Source organism: Scatophagus argus, chromosome 1, assembly GCF_020382885.2.
Source record: "Scatophagus argus isolate fScaArg1 chromosome 1, fScaArg1.pri, whole genome shotgun sequence".
NCBI classification, from domain to species: Eukaryota; Metazoa; Chordata; class Actinopteri; family Scatophagidae; genus Scatophagus; species Scatophagus argus.
In genome coordinates this window covers 6,446,117-6,457,560 of record NC_058493.1, presented here as the reverse complement: position 1 = coordinate 6,457,560, position 11,444 = coordinate 6,446,117, and positions in this window count along the sequence as shown.

The following is an 11,444-nucleotide window of genomic DNA, read 5'->3' as shown; positions in this document are numbered from 1 at the left end:
GGGTTTTGGCGGACCACCATGAACCGTAACATCCCCAAGTCAGAATCCAGCTGGAGACTTTTGCTGCATGTCATCCCATCCCTCTTTTCCCTCATTTGCTGTAATCTTTCTACTGTCTACCTTTAAATAAAGACACAAAATGCTTTCAAAAGTTTCCTCAGAATGAGAAAATAAGATTAATTAATTCCTCACTTATACTGTAAAAAAAAAAAAAAAGGTCAAACTGGTTGGAGTTGTTGGAAAGACTTTTCCATATTTTACAAAGATATTTGCTGACATAATGTCACAATATTTTTGCACAATGAAAACGTTTAGACTTTGGGCACATCTCTTGCTGGCACCTTTGGGCTGCTAATGTGAAGACTTGCAATGTGCAGCCATTTTTCTTGTGTTGGTGGTAAAGCATTGACTTGCAGCATAGTGGTTAGTTCATACTTAGTGTACTTCTAACACAGATGTTTTTAAAACATGTCACTTAAACATGAATAATTAGAGAGTGTCGCTTAGATGCAGTTGTGTATCACATTCATTGTGTTGCTTAAAGAATAACTAAACACTAGAGTCATTACTTAACTTTCGCTATCCATGAAATGCAAAAAATGTGTCCATAACGTGAAAGTATCCACTTGGGCCGAATGTGGGGGGGCTGGCTGCAATTCAAATACTTTCCATCAAAATGTCAAAATTTGGACCTGAATCAATCAGTAACCCTACTAAATATCTATTTAGATTGATTTTCAACAGGAAAAAAAGTGGTTTAGGGGTTTAGCTACCCTTTAACATACACTCAGAGTCACTAGTCTTACGTCTTGACACGGAATATGCGGAAGTCCAACATGTCACACACACACACACACACACTATCACATGCAGACAGCAAATTAAACAAAAAATTAACATGAATTCATCAACAAACCACGCATCCAATAAAGGGATTAAATATTGCAGAGATCTTTAATTTGCAATGGAGATGTGGAATGAAGGTTAAATAGAAACACACCCATCTTATGTGCTTAATTTGCAAAGTGGCTTTGGAGCAGAGAAAAGTATGCTATCACCCATAACAAATATGTTATGGCTTTCTACTATTTGACACAAGTAGGAAATTTTCTCCAATACAATTGATTGTGGTAGTGGCAAAAGGTGGTTGACAAAATAAGGTGGGGAGAGAAACAGAAAAAACAGAACCCCTTGATGCATTCAGAATGTTACAGAAATATTGGAGGGGTCAGTCACCAAACCTTGAAAACAGGATCTGAGGAGAAAGTCGGACCATTATTCTTTCAAAATTAAGGCCAGGGGTTGGCGGGTGGGGGTGGGGGCAGAACACTTTTTTTCCCCTTAATGCCGGGCCTCATGTCTCAGTCTATCTGAGGCTACTGCAGTTTTTTGCTTCGTTGACTCGTTAATGATGTGGTAAAGACATGTATGAAACCAGTTAGATGAACTCTGTGAGACAGAAACACAACATCATCTGCAGCAAAGAAACATTAGCATCATGTTTTGTGTGTTATGACGCTCAATAGGAGGCCAGCGTTAATCTTCTTTGATTTTTCTTTCTTTGATTGAAACATTTATTTCTCATCTGTTTAAACACAACTGTGACTGGTTTTCTCCTCCCATAAAACTGACAGGAGAAGATAAAAAGAGACAGAGTACTTTAATAAAAGGGTCTCTTGCAATGATCTATACACAGTCAATGTGTATTTGTTTACCTGTCTGTCCCTACGTAAACTATGATGTGACTTGTGCCAAGGATTGCTGTCATACAAGTCATGATTGCTTCCTTTCTTTACTTCTCATGGAAGTTTGTTTATATATTTGTTTTATATTTAGTTTGTTATTATGTCCTGTTATATATGTTTTTATGTTTCTGCCCCAAAAGGTGTTACACCCAGCCAAAAAAAAAGTCCTACATAACCTACCATAAAACTCCAATGTGTGCATTTTTACAGTTCCATTTTTTCAAAGATATAATGTGTTGATTAGTAAGCTACAAGTTCAGGATGTGCATTCTACAACTGGACAGAGCCAGGCTATATATACTCCACTTCCAATCCCTAAACTAGTAAAAAGTTAAGTTAAAGTTAAGCTAACTTTCTGCTATTGGTAGCGTCATATTTACCATACGATCAAACAGAAGCAAATAAACATATATCACATGGGACGCACAGCTATCTCCTGGGTGGAGGTCAGGGTATGTCTGACCGTTCCATCCACCTCAATGTCCTCCATATGCAGACTTTCTCACTCCTGATGTAACCTGACTTTCTTTGTTGCTTCTATCACAATTATAGTACTATGGCCACTAGAGTTCCCTGCATAAGATTACATGTAAATATGGGTTGCGATAAATTTGCTTGAACAGATGACCTATTCAGCCTTTTTTCTGGTGAGGATGGGTTATAGTATAAGATAAATGATTATAGAAGCGTTGTGGTGGTAATAGTAGCAGTACTGAAGTGCTATCAGCAGTTGTTAGAAGCTGTTAGAAGCTGTTAGAAACTATTAAAAATAGTAGTGGTAGTAGTAGCCTAGTGTTTTAGTTGTCTCAGTTGTGGTAGCAGTAGTATTGGATACAGTAGTAACAACAGTGGCGTAACAGTAGGAGAACCATGAGCAGTAGCAACCGTGGCAGTAATATCATAAGAACCTGTACCAGTCGAATTATAATTGAAGAATTTAGATCACTAATGAGTTCATAATTTTTTCTTAAATCACAACCTTATCTGTCATGCTATTTCAGCTAATAAAGTTGTAGATTTACTGATTATTCAGCATGTGTTATGTGTACCAGACATAAAACAGGCAAACTGTATCAAACACTGCAGTACTTTTTAATTTAATTGATATTTAACTTGTATTGACTTTATTTAACCTTTCTTAACAACTGAGGAAGTCTGTTGAGATCAAAGCTGTTAAAGACTGGATATCTGACTGAAAAAAGCAGCATTGTGACTAGCACACAGATGGAGAACAGCAAAAGGCTGTTGGCAGAAGGACATGTCCTATAGAAATTGTCTAGACTTATTTTACCTGCACATGGCCATCAGTAAAAAATTATACAGATATTTCACGTAAATTCTATTTATTTTCTGATATCTTTTTACAACATGTTTTAAATTGTGTTTTAGCTATAGAATCCATTGATTAAACATTGAAACGTATATAAGAATAAAATATGAATAAAAGTGGCGGTGGAAAAACAAGGCTATAGGTCTATAATATAGGTATTAATTAGAAGTTACTCTTTCCTGGCTCGAAAACATAATGCCTTCACCTACTGCTGTCACTGGCATGGAGACATTATGTTTAAACACACAGTATGCAGCTCCTGTTGCTTGGATTCCCAATAAAAACAAAAGACATATGTAGTTTAGAATCACAGGAATTGTATTCAGTATTAAATAACCACCACTGCAGATGAAATGTTCACAGACAAGGTAATCATATTCTTATCTCATTCATGTTACATTGTCCCTGTTTGTGGGCGTCCTTCTGAGCTCTCTGACTCTGAGTCTCAGAGAGTGAGGTACTTATAGCAACAAGTGACCAAATGAGATGCACTGATACAATGATTAAATCGTGAATTTCTCTGGGTTTCCACATTGTTGAAAACATTTGTGCTATTGTAAGTATACAACTCAACAGTGTACTTAATAAAGGTCTAGTCGTTTAACATATTAATGTTGAAATACTATGTTATATCTTTGTGTGTTAAGAATTAGATTCTCTCTGTGTGTGTGTGTGTGTGTGGATGCACCCTTAATGTGATTTCTGGCTCTGATGATGTGTGTGGCCTTGTCTCTGTAGTGTTTTTTTTTTTTTTTTCAGCCATTTCACTCAGTAGACCTGTTGGGAGGATTTGCACACACAAACAAGGATTGAATTCAGGAAAATATCAGACCTTGACTCTGCTCCTCCTCCCTGACTCCCTATAGGAATACAATACCTTACCAGCCTTGTGGAAAGACTTTTTGGAATCCCAGCTGAGACCTCACAGTCACTCCTCACATCATAACTCCAAAACCAACAACAACACATCAGGACAATAACTGAACTGGATATTAGACATTCCATGTTACACATCAATGATGTGATGGAGGGTCCTTATTTTATATGACCAAGCAAAACAAAAAACCTATAGACCTATGACATGGCTGAGAAGTAAAATCAACTCACCTCACTAACTGATTCACCTCCAGATTTCAAGTTTCTCTGTTGATGGTCGAAAATAGATGTTTTGACCTCATCAATCAATACAGCCTAGCTATAGCGGATATATACAGTACTTGAAAAGATATTTCCTGTCAAAATTGAATTGATAAAATACCAAATTCTGCTTTCAAAAAATGGAAACAATTTGAATCACTTTGAAAACTCATATCTTCAGAAATGCTTAATGTATCTATTTGACCATAAAATTGCACTGCACTGCTCCTGTATCTTCTTATTTAGCCTGGTCAGGGAGCACAGTAGCTGCAGTTCCATGGAACATTGGTCCCGTGATATATGGACCAATTTAATGATCATTTTAAGAGATTGTGATCTCAGCTGTCTGGCCCTCTTGGTGATCAGCTGCCTATATGAGGAAGAAAGTATAGCTTTGTGAGGTGAAGTAGAACCAGTTGCACTTTATTTTACGGGACACTGATAATACATAAACAGTATTTTGTATCAATTTATACAAAAACTAATATGTTCTAAATGGCTTAATTTGGTCCTTTTATGACTAGAAGATATCATGAAATCATCTGATGTTATGTAGCTAGTGTGAGATCAGATTTATTTTCCTTAATGTTCCTTATGTCCCTTATTTCAGATCAGGAACTGCATAATATGGTGCACCTTGACAAAGAACACTGGCAGACTGACATTATGTAAGTATTCCGTTGTCTTACTGTTGAAACACTAATGTGTAAAATAGTTTAATTGGGCGTTTGTGAGTTTGCTGGGGATTACTTGTGCTACTGGGTTGCTTGGAAACTGTTCCTGAAACAAGCTAATGGTCAGTGTATCAGTGGATTAAAATGGACATAATGTTTCCCTGAAACTACCAAACTGCAAATATGTTAAGTATTTTTCTTTTTGCCAACCTGATGTTAGCTGCCATAGCTTCCATTTGCAAACACTATCTGTGATGGCTGACGTTGGCTAATGTCAGAGCAGCTTGTTCCAGCAGACCTTTTCCAGACCATCACGGCAGCCTGGCTCTATGTGAAAAAAAACAAAAGCAACACGAAACAGACATAAACAGACATTCAACGTTGATGCGGTTTGGGGATTTCAGGTAAAATCAAACAAGCTTTGTTAAACACTTTGGAAACCTGGCTTCTGGAAAGTGCTATATAAATAAATATTATTTATGTATAAATACTATTATTATTATTATTATATGCTATATGCTAGCCAACCTCTGCTCCAGAGGAGTAACGTTTGTAGTATGGAGATATGTAACCACTCTTCTCCAAGGGGAAGCTATGAAGAGAGCTGAAACTGGTGCCACTAAAAAAATACTGACAGGGTTAAAAAAAAAAAGTCATGTGTTTTACTTTTCAGCGCCAAACATTTGTTTCATTGCCAATACAACTTTTTCAAATACAAATGTTTCAATGCCAATGCTTCCTTTTTTAGTTCAGGTTTTGTTCTCAATGCCAAGTTTTCTTTTCAATGCCAAAATTAGCTGTCACTGTTCTATCCCCATACACATCCAATTAAGGTGCTGATATGCTTCCAAGTTTATCCTGGAGCAATAGTTTGTCTCAGGGAGGACAAAATAGTCTCGGTGTATGTATATCAACAGTGTATGTGAGACAGGTAGGGGAACTAAACCAACAGGATCTGATGTTTCGACAGGACATGTTGGTGAATGATGTGGGCCAAAGGGAGTATACAAACAGATAAAATATTGGGCCTGAAAGCGTCCTTATACCTAACTAGTCCTTGTCTGTCACATTTCATTCCCCCAGATGAGGTGGCTTGTGACCCTTTAGTTAAAGGCTAGGATAGAGTTATGGCTTTAGGGTTAGGGTGAGATTGCAGTCAGCATACTGTCCAAGTGACAGAAACATGACTGTGTGTGTGCGTGTGTGTGTGTGTGTTCATTTCCTTTCAGGATTTGGCCTATTTAGCATCTGCCTATCCACTGAAGGAGCTTGATCAGAATGGGTTGTGAAGGTGTTGAGCATGACACATGCTTTTCCCCACAGGACCATCCCCTGTATTTCACTGAAGCCTTGTCTGCTTGAATCCAAGTCTGACGCCCCTTCTGACAAAAATTATTTAACAGTCCTTCATTTTCAGTGCCTTGGGCTTTCTGTCTCAACTCCTCCTGTTAAGCAAAGCCTCAGTGTCAGGGGAGTTAGACTGAAATTCACTTTGCAGCAGGGATATAGAGGAGGATAAACCCATTTAAACTCAGTTTACTTACCTTTTGATTTGCAGAATAGGGCTTTCCAGCTTTTTAGTCTGACATAAGTCGGTAAATCAAATATTCATAGTATCAGACCAATAAAAGTGTTTTTTTTTCTTTTAATCCGCTACTTATCCAGAGAAAGTCGAACGAACTCCTGACAGTTATCCTGCACAAACACAGTTTTCCTCTGTTGGTCAAAACACAGGAGTTAAGTATCTTGCTCAAAAGCATTTCAGCAGTCTATCAGGCACACCCACTGCTGTCTGTTTGCAAGGTTTCTTTTGCAACCTCTAAAAATTGGTTTCCAGGGTAAATCATTATTTTTGAGAGGGGAGGCACATCAAAAACTTTTTGAACCACTGGGGTGGGGCTTATGTGTTTTATGTATTTTACTTATGTATTTTATTTTGGATTTGGGGAGGGACATACAACTTGTTCATATTCTGTATTTGTTTTTTCTTTTTCAAAATATGCTTTACCACTGCATGATGATGGGATTTGTTAAAATATCACCAAGCGCATACCCACAATCAACATATGGACAATGGAAATTTTTCTTCTGCCAATATTTGTAATTGACACAACATCCAAACAGCTGAAAAGAAAGCTGATTTGTTCCTCTCCATACTGAGGGTTAAACCTTGAGGGCTGGATGGGTATCATTCTCACAAAACCTCCTGCGTCCAGTTTTATTTCATGTCAACAGCAACAGTGAACACAGCAGCTCTGGGTCAAAGCTTTGGGTCCATCCTGTGCGTCCTGTAGGCCACTGCTGCTTCAGTCCGGAATGTCTTGAGAGTGAGGGAAATGTATGACCTACCCTCCACCCTAAATGACCATATTTTTATATTCATACCAAATGCAAAAAACAGCAAATTCTTAAACATTCTTAAAAATCCCCCATAGAAATCATATAACACAATCTGTGTGTGCGTCTCGGGGTGCATGTGGGTGCATGGTTGCCACCCATCCTACCACAAAAAAACAAAGCTTAATAACGTTACAACTCACACTCATGTCACAGTGCGCCAGCCTGCATTAACGGCATGGATATTATGTGTGTTTTACCAAATAAAAACCCTAGCATACACAACAGTGGTAACAGTGGCCAGAACAATAGGCCTGCAAGCAAAGTCCCGTCATTAGTTTTTAAAGAAGTATCCCTTGTTCAAAAGTTCCTTGAAAAGGAATTCCTCGAGTTGAAAAGGGCCTTGGTTTATGGGACCCAGGGTCCAGTGAGGTTTAGGCAGAGGTGGCCAAGGGTGAAATCTTCAGTTAGACATTAAATAGAGATGTCTGGGTATCTCTGATGGAGTTCATGGAGTCCACTGTGGACCTGGAATCTGTGTGTAACAGTGCTGAAAATGATCAGACATTCAAAACTGCAATGAGTAACCTACAGCCTCAGCACTTTGGTTGACAATGATTAGATCAGTAGCAACAGTGGAAAACACATACTATGTAATTTAAAGGTGATGGACAGATCAAATAAATTAAACTCAAATTCATTATCTGTTCAAGTACAGAAATAACATGTTCTATAATATCTTTACACTTCATGAGACTAGACACAGATAAAAAGAATTTCCATGTAACTAATAACTTTGGCCAGACACAAAAATATTTTACTTCTGTTGTGGTCTGTGTTTTGTGTATACTGTAGCAAACACTTGCAACAGTTTACTTAGAAGTGATATAAAAAATAGGTTATGAAATTATTAATATAACAGCAACAAGACTGGAATTGCTTCATTTCATTTTTCATCTCACCTCTCCTCCAGATATTAAATGATTCTGCCCCCTCTTGCGGGTAATTTTGATCCCTAATATGGAGGAGTCTATGCCAGTCCTTATTTTTTAACTTGAACCTGTGGCAGAAAACCCATTAAAAGCACCACTTAACATTGCTGGAGTGTGGCGCTGTGACACCAGGTGTGACCTAAAAAAGGTAGACAGCATAATTAGACACGGCAGATTCAGGTCGGAGAGGGCATCAGTCTCCGTTTCACTCTCCTACAAATTAGCGACAGAGCGGATGTATTCAAATAATGAATCCTTTCTCACTGACAAAGTTAAAAGGAATGTGCTGGAGAGGACCAGAGCAGAAAGCGAGAGAGAATCAGAGTCTTACAAAGAGCCTGGAAATCAGACGCTGTATTCTGACAGAGTAACGTGGCGGGTTGTTGAATATCAAGTGCAGGCTTTCTTTCTCTGATGAATACATATGGCCGGGGAGAAGTGATGTATTCCTCCTCCTTGACTGCCATGATGATGCCCAATGAATGTGAAAGGGAAGCAGATGGTAGTCTGCGCATAGACAGACCACGACTAACGTTATTGCATATAATGGAGTGGGAACAGGATGAATCAGTGTCCACAACAATCTAAATCATCCTTTAGAGAGCTGCTACTTCTGTCTAAATTTCATATCCCAAAATGTCTCGGACTTTTACAGTTGCAGAGTCTCACATTATTTTAGTTTAACAAAATAGGCACTGAAAGCATATTTTCTCAGCCAGGGTTTTGCTGTGACTTAGGAGGTCCTACATGAACACACAGTTTTCTGCCTAAGGTGTTTATTTCACACGATAGAGTCCTGTATGTCTGTTATCGTCTCTGCGCTTCTCACCGATTTGAGATGCGCATGCAGGACTTGGTTGGAAAAATAGCCTGATTCCATTCACATGCACTAAAGAGTTGAGTTGATGAGCTTAAATAATTTGAACAATGGTAAATAAGTCATTGCAGGCTTTCCTGTGTCTTTACTTTTATGTAAAAATACACCCGTGCTATTCAAATCAAATAGGGCTGCGGCATGGAGGAGCAGCCCAAAATCTCTAATTAAGACCCCACAGATTTGTCCTATTTACACAGAAAAACCCAGAATTTTAAGCAGCATCAGCTGGCAAGCACCTTGTCCTTGTCCAAGTCTATTTGCCTTTGTCATCAGCCCAGTTAATATACATCTTTTCAGTTCCAAAGTATATTGCTGAGTAACATGTCATAAATGTTTGGAAGTATATATTTGGATTTGAAAATATATTTCAGATCAGCCGACATTACTGAGTTATCTGAGCTTGACTGCCATCTCCTTACCTATTACTCACAATTTGGATCAAAGTTCAAAGTCTTTGATGTTATGGGTTGCTGCCTCCGCCCTCATGGCTGTGTGAGTCAGATTTAGTCATTCATAACTCCATCTGTATCAACCTGTGGATCTACGGCTGCCAGGTTGACCCATGTATGTCAGGAATCCTTTCTTATTCTTCTTCTCTTGCTTATCTGAGGCTGGTCTAGATGCAGTGTTGGTGAGCTCTACTGGCATTGTTCCAGTCCATCGGTGAGGAGATTGGAGAGGCCTTCCTGTATCACTTCAGACACACTGGTGCATGCATTCAGATCTGCCTGAAAGACCACTGGAGTATGTCGGAGGGACAGACTATGCCTCCAGGCCTATGAGATGTAAAATTCAAGAGATGCAGGCAGTTGGTGGCTTAGCCAAGTTTAATCTTTCTGCTCAATGCCCCTTGTTGAGTCGTGCATTTTTATTAAGTCCCTGTGACAAGGAGTGGAGAACCACAGCATGCATATTCACAGCCAGGGACACTTCTCTCTGTCCTCTACTGCAACTAATTGTTACTGTGTCCATCCAAGCGCTACTGCTCTGATTCCCTGTGCATTCACGTAGCTTTACAGCAAAGCTGGCTGCTTAAAGGCCAAACTCTGCTACTTAGAGAATGCTTGTACTCAGGTATGACTCTGTATCCTCTATGTTGAGTTGGATTGTGTCAGGGAAAGTGTAGATAAACAGCAGGTCTAAAGAGGGCATGGGGCACAAAGAGATTGACCAGCTGAGTAGAACAGAGCGTGTGTGTGTGTGTGTACGTGTACAGGGCAGCTGATTGGGAGGGTGTGGAGGGAGCAGACGCTGTTCTGAAGAAACCACGAACAGCATACAAAATACCTGCCTGCTATGACAGATCACCTGTAATCTCCAAGAGATACAGCAGCCGTTCAGCCCCACTTTGAGATGTCACAGGAGGTGGCTTTGGCTGACTTTTTTAGTGATAGATTTTTTTTTTACAGAGATGAAAGATAGAGCATGACCTGTGCCTTCAAATGACCTGCTGATGGTATCTACAGCTTAAGCATGAATAGAACAGGTTGTTTATCAACAACATCCCTACAAATCATGCAACTGCTTTTTATTGATACATTTGTGCTCTATACAAAAATATGAGTGCTTTGTTCTATACATTCACATAGGCATACAGTGGATTTGAATATTTTGCTAAGTCCTGTCTCCCTTAATCATTGCTGCTAAATTACCAAATGATTTGCCATATGAAATAGTAATTGCTGAAACTATGAGTTCTTAATTTCAGACATGTTTAGACAAAAACAATCTTCTGATTTCTAGCCACCTGATTTATTTAAGCTAATGTTCTCTAAGCTGGTTGGAAATTCCATCTCCAGTTGACATTTTAGTTGCAGATGACTCGTTGAGAATATTGCAAAAGAAGTCTTATATAGGCTATATTATATATTGTAATATTGTAGTCTATAGAAATAAAACAGCAGCTTAGTTTGGAGGTATTTATAACTAATTAGTCTCAGTTCTAGTATGGTAAGCGTGATAAAGAAAACTGTAAGACCAGACTGATATTTAGTGTAATTGCTTGTGAGGTCTAACTGATATATTTCACAATTAAACGTAATGTCATCTTGGTTTGCTGAAGTCTACATTTCCAATAAAAAGTGGAAATGAACTAATGTTATCCTAAACTCTGATAGCATCCAAGACCATCTTTCACACATTGTGGAACTGCCATGCAAAGAGGTTCTGTCATTTTAGACAGTTTTTATCATGCTCATGTATGTTTAAGTGTTCATTCTTATGATAAATCTGATTTTAAGTAGCTATTTGATACTTTAAAAAGGGGGTGAAATGTTATAGACAGCTGAGCTCTGCTTGCAGTTGAGTCAGGTGGGGTATCAGTGGGAAACACTGGCACATATAAAAATGGAT